We start from the raw sequence: 13,936 nt of genomic DNA, 5'->3' as shown, positions 1-13,936 counted from the left end.
ATGATTCATGCAGATGGTCAATAGAGGCCAGAAATGCCAGAATTCGTAATTACTTTTCTAGCAATTACTTTAGTTAGTTAAATTTGTTTTTAGACAACTGCACACATGCACACAATACATATCATCACTCTCATCCTTACCTCCCTACCACCTCTTTCAGTCCCCTCTCCTCCCTACAAACATCTCTCTCATACTCATGACTAAGAAGTCCAATTTCTAAGACCTGCTTTCATGAGAGATGGGGTCACCAACTCCCCATCCACCATAAACTAGAGATTTTCCTCAATTTGGAGCCCAGAGTAGCCCTACCTGGCCTTGAAGAGAGAATGCTAACTTTATTTTTGTGTAACAGTTTAAACTTTATTATATAAAGAAGTTATTCTTCCATTTTCTTATGAATTACATTTCTGGAGGAGTTATTGAACATTTAGACTCAAGTATGGTAGCTGTAACATATAGTACCTCTGATTATATCTTCACTTAGTAGGTTCCAATTGCCCCAAATTTTAGTCATCAGATTTTTAATGTTCTCTACCTAAGAACCAAGAAAAAGGCACTGATGTCTTCATACTTCTTTCATTTTGAAAAAGTCATTCCTGTAAGAAGTGAACTGGATCCTGCCTGATGTTGTGGTCCAGTCCGTTCTAGGGCTAATTGTTCAGCAACATCCTGTAATCCCCCTTTGAGAATTGTGCAGCTCTCCATGAAGTACTTCACATCATAAAGACAGGAAAAAATAATTGAAGCATCTCAAAGTTAAATTTATTCTCAGGCAAGTTAGAGTTGGTCAAGATTTTTATTAAATAGCCAAAGTCATAAACACTGTGAAGTGATAACCATTTGGGTACTTCACAAAGGGCCACTCCCGAAGTCATAAGAAGTCCTGCAAAATATTGGGTGTTAATTCTTTCCTCCTTGTGTTTCTTAACCTGGATGCCAGATGTTGTCAGAAGCTCTATAGAGTCTTGAATGCACATATCCTCCAGTAAATTAAATTTAAAATTAAAACTGCCAAGTTGAAGTTCCTGGAGAGTATTCTCCTTGCTCATTCATAAATGTCATTCCTAGATGACTTATCTTTAACAAGTCTACATTACACCACAATAGTTGATATTGATAATCTGCCTTGCTCCTGAATTCTCCAATGGGCCTTGCAATCACACCTGGAAACTCAGTGTCTGTAGCAACATAATTATATTTTTGGATAACTTAATGAATTTTCTTCATCTCTTCATCCAGGCTACAAGCCCAAACTTCACAAATTCTTTGGCTGTGAGCTGCAGTTGTTTCTGCCATAGTAAGGGCACAAGGAGTCTAGATGCCAAGCATCAAAATGCTAAACTCGATTGAAGATTTGTTTTATAAAAGTACTTTACCTTTTAGTTGTGTACTTGGGCCAGTGATCTTGTGCTCTTCCTTCTGGCCATAGAGACAGCATCCCACAGGGGCAGTGGCAGCGGGTGCCCCATAGACACCTCCTGTCCAGCAAGGGGGAAAGGGGAGCCAGAGCTGCACTGCCCAGCATTGCATCATCACTCTGCACATCCTAGAGAGTGTTAGTTTTGTGAGACTCTTTCTCACCAAATAGAACCAATAGCTTTGTGTTCTAAACTTAGATGCCACTGTTTTCCAGATGCCATAATGTGGCGTTGGAAAAGGAATGATGAAATCAGGCTTAGCTGGGAAATGTCACAATGAGCATGGGCTTCCTAAATACAAATACTGTTTTTACTGATAACTCAGTGTCCCTTCAGAACTGAGTTTCTAATATCACTTGCTTTCCTAAGGAAATCAGTAACCTCCACATACACACACTTGTAGTGCTCTAGTTCTTTTTGTCATAGAATAATCACATTTAAAATTTTCTATATTCATATTTGATTTCATTTCTCTCCCTCTAACCACCTAGACTACAAACTGCATAAAGATCAAGAACACTTTTCTTGTTCATCAAAGTAATCTCAACGTTTAGCTTAGCATGTAGTCAGCACTGAATCAATATTTGTGAAATGTATGGTTATTGTTATCTTCTTCTTTTCCCCTTTGATTTTTTTTTTGAGACAGGGTCTCCCTATAGCCCAACCTGGCTTGGAACTTGACCAGGCTTGCCTTTATCTCACAGAAATCTACCTGCCCCTGTGTCCCCAGTGTTGGGATTCAATGAGCGTGCCACCACACCTGACTTACCTTCTTTTCAAAGCCATAAAACTACATAATACGGACCTAGGGTTTGCAGTTGTATAAACCTATGATGAATTTTTTAATTTTACTTTTTTTTTTATCTTTTTGAGACAGGGTCTCCCTGTAGTCCCAGCTGACCTGAACTCACTATGTAGAGCAGACTGGCCTTGAATTCACAAAGATCCTCCTGCCTCTGCCTCCCAAGTGCTGGGACTAAAGGTGTGTGCCACCGCGCCCAGCCAATTTTAATTTTTTAATTTAAAATATTTTTGTGATCTTCATGCAGAGTACACTCTTCCCATAATTTCCATCTCTCTAAGGCCCCCTCCAGCTCCTACTACATTCCTCCTGGTCCCTCAATTTCCTTTCCCCTTTATTAGATTCACATATATGTATATATATATCATACATATAATACATCTATATGTATATATATAATGCACTGGATACATTTAGTGGTGCTCATGTGTACCCATGTTTAGGACTGCCATAACCCCTCATGGAGTTAGTTCCTGGAGAAAACTGACTCTCCCTCCCTCAGTATCCACTGATTATCTGTAGCTCTTCATCTTGACATGGGCCTGCTTAGGAGTGCTCCCATATACCTTGATATGTCAACTGGTTTTGTTATTATATGCAGATCTCATTAGACTGCCATGCTGTGGACACTTCATTGGTGTGCTTCCCTATCGTGTTTAGAATGCCTTAAGTAGCAGCAGGTGTCTGGTCCCTCTGGTTCTTACATTCTTTCTGCCTCCTTTCCTGTGGTGTTCCTTGATCCTTCAGTGTAGATGTTTCATTGTGGATGTGTCAGTTAGGGCTGGGAAGCTCACAATCACTTATTCTCATCACTAAATCAGTTGTGGAATTTTGTAATAGTCTCCATTTGTTGCAAAAAGTAGCTTCTTTATTGAGTGGTGAGAGGTACACTTGTCTGTAAATACAAGGATACATATTTAGAATATAGTAAGAAATTGCATTGGTCTAGGGATGTGACAAAAGTGAATTTTTCTCTAGGGTCTATGCCATCTCCAGCCATGTGTACTTGGATGTGTTTACAATACCATGCATAATTTCACTTCCACTGAGTGAGCCTTAAGTCCAATTAGACAGCTGTTGATTACCCCCAAGACAAAACTATACGGTACCTAAAGTTCTAGAGCAAACTTCTTCATTTTTAGGTTTACATTATTTGTCTAAGGAGTAGAATACATTCAGTTAGTTGTTATAAGAAGCATATGAGATTATGTATGTTAAACTCCTGGCATTGAATAGGTATTCAATAAATATCGAGTGTTTCTCTCTCTCTCTCTCTCTCTCTCTCTCTCTCTCTCTCTCTCTCTCTCTCTCATATGTTTCCCAAGATCAAGTGGCTGCATGAATGGTATAGTAGTTTCTTATAGGTGCTATAACAAATTAAACACAAACTATAATTTAAGATGGTCCAACTTTATTGTCTTTCATTTCTGGAGGTCAGAAGACCAGACTGAGATTCACTGGTTGAAGTCAAGGTATAAGTGGTTCTGCTTTACTTCTCTTGTACAGCTTCATAGGATGCCTATATTACTTGGCTCATGAGTCTTCTGTCACATCACTCAATGTCACTTTTTGTTCTGTGACTCTGGTACTGGTTACCTTCTGCTTCCACATCTAAATATCATTGCTATTTCATTGGTCATATCTATATAAACCAGGATAATAAAATTCCAGTCTTAAAATACTGACCTTAATCATAATTACATAGAATCTTTTTGGTATATGATACAACATACTCACAAATTTGAGGGGATTAAGGCACAGACACCTTTGGCAGAGGGACATCATCCTTTCCACAGTAGATAATTTAGAAAACGTAAAGATTTGATGTGTTATGCATTTAGGATGCAAAGTAGGGGCTTCTGAGAAACAGTTCCTCAGTTGAAGTCAGAGGCAGGAGTTCTCCTGCAGTCTTAAAAGAATAGATATGTAGCAAAGGCAACTGGACAAAGAACAATAAGTTATCAGAGGCAGAGTACTAGGGAGAGGACTGAGCTGGCACACTGCTGGTCAAATTTTGCTTGAAAAACAGTTTTGAAAGTGAAGAGCAATATCAAGAATGTTTGCTGAGCATCTATAAATACCCAGATGTTTGGTTTAAAAGATTAAAAGAAAGACTGTCACAATCTGTCCAACTGAGAGTCTACAAAATCATCTTTCAAAGAAACAAAAGGGCAGAAGACAGGTTGGCAGATGAGACCCAGAAGATTTCATACAGAGGTGATCATGAAGTTTTCTAGGATATACAATAAAGATCCAGCCCTTCCTAATAAGGTTGGACTTGGTCTGCCTGCCAAACACAGGGAGTTTGCTGTGGCATTCATCCTTGTCTTCAAAGTGTTGGGGGATACTTTAGATGCATGTTTAAACCTGCTCTATGCATTCCTATATACCTGCAAATAAATCATTCACCGACATCAAGATGTTAGATAAAAATTCCTTCGTTTCCAATCTGAATTCCATCTCTTTCTTTGGCCTTTGTTACCGAAATAGGAATTTTCAGTTTGTTCCTGGTTTCTGTATCTCTTGTGTTTCGCTGAACATAAGGGATGTAAGACTAAGCTCCTTGCCTTTTCCTTCAGTGGTCTACTTCCACAAATGTGACAGTGTGTACTGAGGACTTCACTTAAGATTTCTCAGCAAATATGTGAGAGGACATTTCTGCCACAAAATCTGCAGTAAAATATGGAAAATTTTGTATTGACCATTTCTGTTCTCTCTCAAGCATCCCTGCCACCTGGCACACTACCTTTGAGTATCAGCTCTCTATGTCTCTTACTCTATCTCATACAGCTCCCATAGTTTCTTTAAATCTGGAAGAGGCCAGACTGGAACAGCAGATGCTTCTTCTTGGAGCCATGGCTATGATGTGGCCACAGTTATCAAAAGGAACCCTGATTAAGCATATCTCCAGCCCCAGTCTAATTCTGCCATACACTGTCATTATTCTTCTGGTTTCTGAATCTTTGTTTGTGACATAGAAGCTTTTAATATGGTTGTAAACTTTAATTTCTCTTCTGATTTCCTCATTTCCTATTTCTTTTCATGAAGACCTATTCAAAACAGTCAAAAGCCAGCTCATTGGTGAGGAAGTTGAAATGGAGTACATGTCTCCAGAATGCCACTAGAGCCCTGTATTGCCCAAGGAATTCCTAGCACTCAGATGCAGAGAGAAATCTCCTCACTGATCAGTCAGAAACCATAATCAAACCACATACTAATTGACAACTTCCCTAGCTATCCTGCCCTTGAAAGTGGGACGTAAATCTTCATTCTTGGAGACAGAAAGAAAAAGTTAAAATATAGGGAAGGGGATTATTAGACAGTTAGACATGTCAGGTACCAATTCAGAAATAGTTAGAAAATGACCAATTCCAAATTCAGTCCCATGGAAGCATGGAGTCAGCTAGGGGTCCAGGAGTCACTGTTCAGAATTCTGGAAGCAGACTGAACAGGCAACTTAAGTGTCACCACTCTGGGATGCTGGCTACCTTGATACAATTATCCTAGTCAAGTAGTAGATGTCTGTGAGGGGTTCGGACCAGAGATGCCATGAATGCCCTCTCATCAAGCTAAGTAGGAAAACAGACCAGAGGTTCATCCTTCACTACTCAGTCAAAATAACAATGAAATAAACATTTGGACTAAAGCCAAGAACATAAATAGATGTGTACATACATTTTATTGAAAAAAGTCTTTCATGTAACTAACAAATGAAGAAATCTTAATCATAGTTCTTAAGAAGGTGACAGGAAAATGACAACTGATAAGATGAGTAAAGGCACTGACATTTTGAACCTATCTTCTCTCTGGTCTATCCTGAATCCCACAGTTAAGTATACTATACTAGAATGTATGATATATCATGTAACTAGCAATTTATTTTAGAAAAATGTCCTTGTTAAGGACTTAGTTGCCTGTACTCCTTGAAAATAGAAACATGATGGAAACAGAAAAACATGATTTGCAACAACCTTGTATCTATGACTATTAGGATAAAAGCACCAGGGAATAAAAATAGATTAAATGTATGGTATATGTATTCAATGCATTTGAACCCATATATATCCATCTCATCATTTTATGAGAGAATCTCAGCTTGAATTAAAATCTTTTATATTCCTTAAAAATGTGAAATTGTAGGAAGAATTCAGCAACTTGGTCCAGGCCTCAGATGGAGTTGCTGAACAGCCACAAGCAAGCTCTCATGGCCTTTAGACACATCAGGCACAATGTAAACTTTCTATAGACAAATCTGTGTGAAAATTCCAGAATGTGGGCAAGAGTAGCAGTTTGGTAATAGTAATAGCTGTCTTGAAAGTCAGGAAAACGTTATTTAAAAATAATTCCATCCTGGGCCTTTTTCAAGCTTATAACGGCTGTGTATAGGGGTTACTGAACCAGTGCTGGCATTGTCCTGTTGCAGTAGAATGAGTGCACTCTGAACCCTCTAGGCACTGATTTCTTAGTTGGTTAGAGCCCAGGCAGGTGAACTGACTCTTTAGGTCATAAGAATACAGTTTAGGGTAAAGGTTTTCAGAGTGAGAATGTGGACTTTGGGGAAAGAGACCCTCTATTTTCTATTGATTGTAATTCCTGCCTAACACTGATGAACTCAGGCTTCCAGGACACAGAAAAAATGAGGAACATATTCCAGGTAAGCAAAACCATGGTGTTTTGTGCCCCTCCTCAAATGAAACCCTATTTTCTTCTCTTCTTTGTTGAGCTGTAGTGAGAATCCTGGAGGGAAAACATGTCCTTATCTTTTCACTTTTTCTTCTTTAGCGCTGTCAGTCCTGGGAATCCGACCCTATACCATCTTCTTTCTGGGCTCTGTTCTATTCTTTTTGAGTTCCTCAAGGCTAAGTGCACATCCAGAAGATAGCCCCTTCCTAAGAAACTTCAGAAATGAAGAGAGGGAGGCTCTCACCATTTCTGCCTTTTAGTTTTAAGCCATGAAACCTTAGTCTTCCCTGCAAAGTTTCCGTCTAACCACCAAATGCTTTAAATCCTATGCTGTCATAAAAGAGATGATACCATGTCAGAGTCCTCTCTAATAAGAGTGGGAGCCTTACCCCCTCTCAAGCTCTGTCATTCCCTATTTGTAGGTATTTGATAGCTCCCACAAGAATCTGGAATGGGATTCACTTTGAGTTATTCTTGGTAATTCTTGCCTTACCAGCTTCTGCTCATAGCTTTTAGAGTGTCAAATCGTGAAAAATTTAAGGTAAGAGTCAATTCTCATCCTAGTTTTGGAAAATGAACAGTTGCTTCCATTACACATTTCTCAAAAGGAGTGAAAATAAGTACTTTGAAAAAAATCTCTTCTTTTAATTTGTTACACCATAATTCACTATTAAACAAATAAAGAGTTCCACTTAAAACATTAAATAAAGATACATGCTACAGAGAAAATGGAAAAAGCCAGTGGAGGATTTTCCTTAATTCAGAAGGAAAAGTCTGTATTAGCATGATTGACTGCCTTAAAAGGGTTGAAGCAAAGCTAATAGTATTGGTTCCATAAATCAGTTCCACTCAGTGTTGGCCCAGACCTGCCTAACACATATACCAGTGTTTGCCAATGAGAGCACATCACTGTACACAAAATCTCCTAGCCACTATAGCATGGTATAAAGTTAAGGGTTGGATGAAAAACTGGACTGGTTGTAGGCCAAAAGGACTTCACTGCCAAAGCTGGTTTGGTGGGCCATGCCCTTGTGAGTTGTTGAGACACAGCAGAAGGCTTTGAGACTCCTTCCTGCCAAATACTCTATGAAATTCCTCTTATTTTTGTATGTCGATTTTTGATAAGGGTTTCACAGCTATCTTGCCCTACTTTCTAGTCCAGGGCATTCTATTCCTGCAGGTTTTACTTCGTGTATTAATTGGAAAAACGGAATGGGAAAAACCTCCAGGGAGCAGTGTTATTTTGCTGCAGACAGTTTTGTATTCTCTCCTAAAGTGGTTCATAGCATTTTTGGCTTTATGCCCCATTTCAAGATGCTTTCTACCTTTTTTCCACCCCGAGTAACAGAGTGTTACTGATATTTCCCTGGGTTTTACATAATTATTTGAACCAGTTTAATAGCACATTTTCCTTTTACCATCAAATTTAGCTCATTTTAAGAATCCACTTCTGGTCAATTTGGGCATGTGTCTCTTTTTCTTCTCTTTTCTCTTCTTTCTTTTCTGTCTTCTGTCCTTTTGTTATTCGTGGGTGATGGTGGAACCTAGGACTCATGCATGCTATGCATACATTCTACTGAACTCCATCTCCAGGCCCTCTAGCCCCTCTGATGGAGACATAAGGTGGTCCCTGAAACGTTTAAAATGGGAAGCTATTTTTGTGCTCTGTCAGATTTCCTCAAGGTAGATTGCTTTCATTAGTGCAGAAGTAAATATACTTAAACTCATAGTAATATTTAATTTTGCATTTTTAGTTAGATTTTTGAAGCTGTGGAAATCATTCATAATTTAATATAGAGCTAAAACTGAGAGAATTAAGGGCTATCTGAGGGTTGGGTGTGTAGTTTATGAATTTGATCACTTGAAGGCATCTAGTGTGTGCTTAATATGGATGTGAATGTTTGTTCTCCAAATAAATACACTGTGCTAAGCTAGAAGTCTTTTAGAATTAGTGTGTCTTGAATTGATCATTTCAATGAGAAAAAAATATTTAATAATGAATTGGTTCAGCCTATGACAATCTTGTGAAAGTATTACTAGTCTTCTGCCCTTTCGCAGGTCAGATTTTTGAGAAATCATCAGGCAAAATTACACATAAATATGCATAAAAATAACAATTGCCTTACTTTTAAAGTTTACAGTCATCTTTGTGATACATTTCTTGTATTCCTAGACTGAATATCAATATATAAATATGTATAATAAAGCACATTGGAAACATAACCAAATGGAACAAAAGGAATTCACAAAATAGAAGAAAAGTTTGGACATCTATTACATTTCACACAGTGGTGAAATGCCTCTTCATTGCCCATTTCCTTCCAGAGGATTAATGTTGACATTGAGAAATTTAGTTTTGAGCATGGAATTTCTGATTTTATTTCCATGATGAATGATTTAAGTCACACAGCCAAATATTTTGCATTATATGAGCATTTTACAAAATCCTGCCTTATGAACATCATCAATGATGTCTGTCTCTCTGCTTTTGTTTTTGGATTTCTTACTTTCAAAAACAAAGAGTACACATAATGCCCAACGTTCCAAAACTTCTTCCAATAAAAAGTGACCTCAGAGAAAATCAGGGAAGAGTGAATTGCAGGTAGAAGGAACAACGTGGAAAAAGACATAAGGTTGGAAAAGTATCATAGTTCTATGATGCATCTGCATACAGCTTGTTCAGAATATGGAATTATGCCGAGAAGTAATGGGCAATAAATTTGTTATGGAATTTTAACATGAAACTCTTGGAAAATGAGTTAATACTATCTAGATTGGTGGTAGTCAAACTATAGTCACTAGGCCAAGTCCAACTGGCTGCCTATTTCTGCAAATACAATTGTATAATATAACAAAGCTAATAAGTTTGCATATTTTCTATGGCTATTTTAATATTAAAACAGAAAAATTAAGCTGTTATACCATGTGGTCAACAAAGCTCAGTGTATTTGTGACATGATTATTTACAGAAAATGTTCTGTAATGGGGAGCTGAAAGTGTTTGAGCTGAGGCATGACAAGGTAAAAACGGATAGTAGTTATTATAAAATGTATACACAGGACATTTGAGACTGTCTGGGAAACTGTTGAGTAAAATTTGGATTTTAGAATTTGAGGTAGTGACAATAGAATAGAGGAAATACAATATAAATAGATAATATTTGACATATGGACTATTAAAGAAGGAAGGCTAGAATATTGGAATTTTATTCCTCAGTCACTAGCTGGATGTTTGTGTGAAATAAAATAGGTTACATGGTAAGACTATCATATTTTGGAGGCAACTGAGTATGTCTTTGGATTTATTGACTTTGTCACTGAGGTATCAAGGTAGAAATGGCCTATGTTCATGAATCAGACTCATAAAATAGATGAGCATTAGAAACTAAAAATCCAAGTTATCAATATGTAAGAGAATGTTTCAATTAGCACTTATGAATTATATAATGAGTTCATTGTAATATTTTCATGTATGTGTATGACCCATTTAGTCATTTAGCCATAATTATACACTTACCCTCCACTCCCCACTTCCATTTCTTCTGAATTATGTTCCTTTTTAAAAATAGGTCCTACTACATTTGTGTCTTCTTTTCCTTCAATTCTACAAATAAATACTTGCTTTTGATAATTATTTTTCTGAATCTGGCTTATTTCACTTAAAGTGATGATATCAAGTTCCACATATTTTCCTATAAATTACATAATAATTCTGTTCTTTTAATTGAATGAATGAATGAATAATACTCCTTTGTCATCCTAAAAGTCCTACTCATTCACTGATTGGCATATAACTAATTCCATTAGTTGACTATACTATGTAGTGCAGCAATAATCATTGGTATGCTGTTATCTCTACTGTATGCTGACTTTGATTCCTTCAAGTATATTCCCAGAGTGATATAAATGGACCATATGGTAGCTTTATTTTTAGTTTTTTGAAGAACATCTGTGGGATTACTATGCCAACATTCCAATTACCTGATCTAAAAACCTGACTCTTAAATTTAATTTTTAAGAGTGTACTTGAACTCAGAGGACACTTGTTCCCCCAGATAGCTCTTGGAATCACCTGTTTCCAGGAACTGTGCTGAAGGAGATGGGTCCTTGAGTCAGGCCTCACCCATGAGTTTATTCAAAATGGTTTCTCCAGCTTCATTGGGGGAAGTACAAGTTTGGCTTCACCCTTATTTTAATAGACCATCCTGCCTTTTCATCCCTAGTTCTAGACTAACTAATTCATCCTTCCCAATCTTCACTGTGTGCATTGGAGATGGGTGCACCATCTTTCAGCGCTTTGATAGGCTACTTCTCAAGCATACCCACATCCATTAATTTTCCTTTTGGGTAGAGTTTTGCCTGGGTCACAAGAACCAAGACAGCATGGTCAATGAGTTTGCCAAGGTTAATTAAAGGTTATTGGCTCATATTCTGTCCATTTTATAAATCATCCCTACAGACATCTGTACTAATTTCCACAGTGGTTGAATTTACTTTACACTTTTTCTCACTTAGGCTTATCAGCATGTATTTTTTTTCCTTGACCTTAGCGATTCTACTTACGGTGACACAATATCTTAGCATCTTAGTGTAGCTTTCATTTTTATTCTCCTAATGGCTAAAGAAGCCAAATATTTTGTTCATATATTTCTTACTCATTTACAATTCTTTGACAGTTGTGGTTTCAATTCATTTATTGATTGAATTTCTTTTTCCTCTGGTGTTAATCTTTTTTAGTTCTTTATATGTTCTGAATGTTAATCTTTTATTGCACCACAATGCAATAAAGTAGGCTGCATATGACAATATCATTCTGAATGGGGAAAATCTTAAAAACATTTTCCCCCAATTCAGGGATTGCATAGCAGCATCCATTTTCACCATTCTCATTTTAGCTAGAGCAATTAGGCAAGATGAAGAAATAAAAAGGATACAAATAGGAAAAGGTGTCAAGTTTTCTGTATTTACAAATGATATGATTCTATACTTAGAAGACCCTAAAGAGTCCATCAGAAGACTCTTAGATCTAACAAGCACTTTTAGTTTGGTAGCAGAATACAGGATCAATTCATAAAAATCAGTTGGTTTTCTACATAATAATAACAAACATACTGGGAAGAAAAATCAGGAATGTAATCTCATTAATTACAGCCTCAAAACCAGACAATCCTAGGAATAAACTTAACCAAGGAAACCAAAGAATTCTATGGTGAAATTTATAAAATATTCAAGAAAAAAACTGAAATAGACACTAGAAGTTGGGAAGACCTTCCATGCTCATGGATTGGCAGAATTTATAGTGTGAGAATTAGTATGCTATAAACAATGATCAAGATATGGTACAATCCTCACTGAAATAAATAATTCAAAAATTGAACAGAAGCATCAAATATGCTAAATAGCCAAAGAAACCTGGACTCCCAGTAGCCCACATGGTTCTAGACATAAAGAGCAATGCTAGAGGTATCACCTGATTTCAAATTACAGCATAGAACTTAAGTGATGAAAACAGACAAGAGAGACTCTTGAAGCTAAAGTGAAAAATATCTGTATATTGAGAAGAGAATATGAGGCAATAACCACATTTGAAGTAGAAGAGAAAAAGAAATAATCAAAATTAAGCAAAGGGACCCAGGAGTTTAAAGGAAGAGCAAGAGCATAAAGTGGTCCAGTGGGTAAAAGATGTGCAAAAATGACTGTCTTGACAATAAAGGCAGAAGCTTCAGAAATGTGTGGGAATATGAGGAACAGTATACTAACTTTGGACTTTGCTTAACAGACTTTCAGAGAAGAGATTTGTTGAAAAGAAACACTAGAAGTGAGGCTTCAAATAGATGATGGGTTCCTCATGCTCTTCTACTCACAGATGCTAGGTTATATGGTCAAGATAAGGAAGTTTTATTGCCTGGAGTGCAAATAAGGTGCTTCTAAAGCACCATGGTAGACTTCTAAAACTGCATATGTGTACTTATGGTGAGGCAGAAGCCTCATCTTTAGCCTACACAGTTACTGCAGAAGGCCACGGAGAGGGAACTTGTACAGGAGAAGGCTTGTCAAGTATTCCGCTCCCAAGAAGTGCCTACAATTCAGGAATCTAGAGCTATGCTCCTTCTGTAATTTTCTGAAGCGTTGCTAGAGGTCTTCATATGTTTATTGTATGTACTAGAAATAGCTGATTTTCCAATCTGCATTGCTCAAAGGCCAATGAAGTCAGATTGTATTGTGCTGGTCACTTGACACCAAAAATAATCAGTTGGGCCATAGAAAAGCAGACAGCATAAACTGTCATTATGCAGCATAAATTAAAGTTGCAGAAGTTATGAGGAAATGATCACATGGGAGGCATGAGACAGCTGAATTTATATCCCAAACTCAGATATTTTCCTGGCTTTAAAATTGGAATGTCTGAAGAATGTCTGAATATTTCTCCAGAGAGTCAAACCAGGACTGATGGGGCGGGAAGGTGGGGGAGTTACAGGAAAGTAGAATTTCAGCTTAACATATGGAAGAGTTTTCAGGCTTCTAGGACACACTATTCCAGGAAATTGTTTAAGCATACTAATTGAAAATCTAGTGATGACTTAAACCTTAGTGTGCATCTGGAGAGTTCGCACGGGAAGAGCATAGAGGGAGCCAGGGGTTATTAGCTAGACAGGGTTAGCCACCTTTCTCTGGGCCTATTTCCTTGTTTGTAAATTGAAGAAGTTAGATTAAATGACCCTGGAAGGCCCTCCAGCTCTTATAATTCAAGATTCAATTTTCTTGGCAAGACACAGTAGGATAATGCCTTGGGGGCGCAAGGAGTAGGATTCTGATATTTCAATAATATTTCTTGGGCGTAGCCTTTATGAGGTAGATCTTTTGGTAATATTTTCCCACTAAACTTTTTAAAACTGTAGGAATTTAACATTATATAGTTTAATGGAAACTTCTTTTTCCGTTTCTAGGAAAGACAAAGTTTGACCAAACCATGAAACCATGAAGAGGTTCTGAAGTACAGTTGGGTTAGAATCTCAACTCTGACTTCTCATAGC

General features: G+C 37.3%; 1 pseudogene; it reads right to left on the bottom strand.

Moving 5' to 3' along the window:
- Positions 1 to 531: 531 nt before the first annotated feature.
- Positions 532 to 1,296, bottom strand: LOC103737454 (annotated as a pseudogene).
- Between the last annotated feature and the right edge of the window lie 12,640 nt (positions 1,297 to 13,936).

This window comes from Nannospalax galili, unplaced genomic scaffold (genome assembly GCF_000622305.1).
Source record: "Nannospalax galili isolate Female #2095 unplaced genomic scaffold, S.galili_v1.0 scaffold198, whole genome shotgun sequence".
NCBI classification, from domain to species: Eukaryota; Metazoa; Chordata; class Mammalia; order Rodentia; family Spalacidae; genus Nannospalax; species Nannospalax galili.
This window is presented reverse-complemented; position numbering and strand designations above follow the sequence as displayed.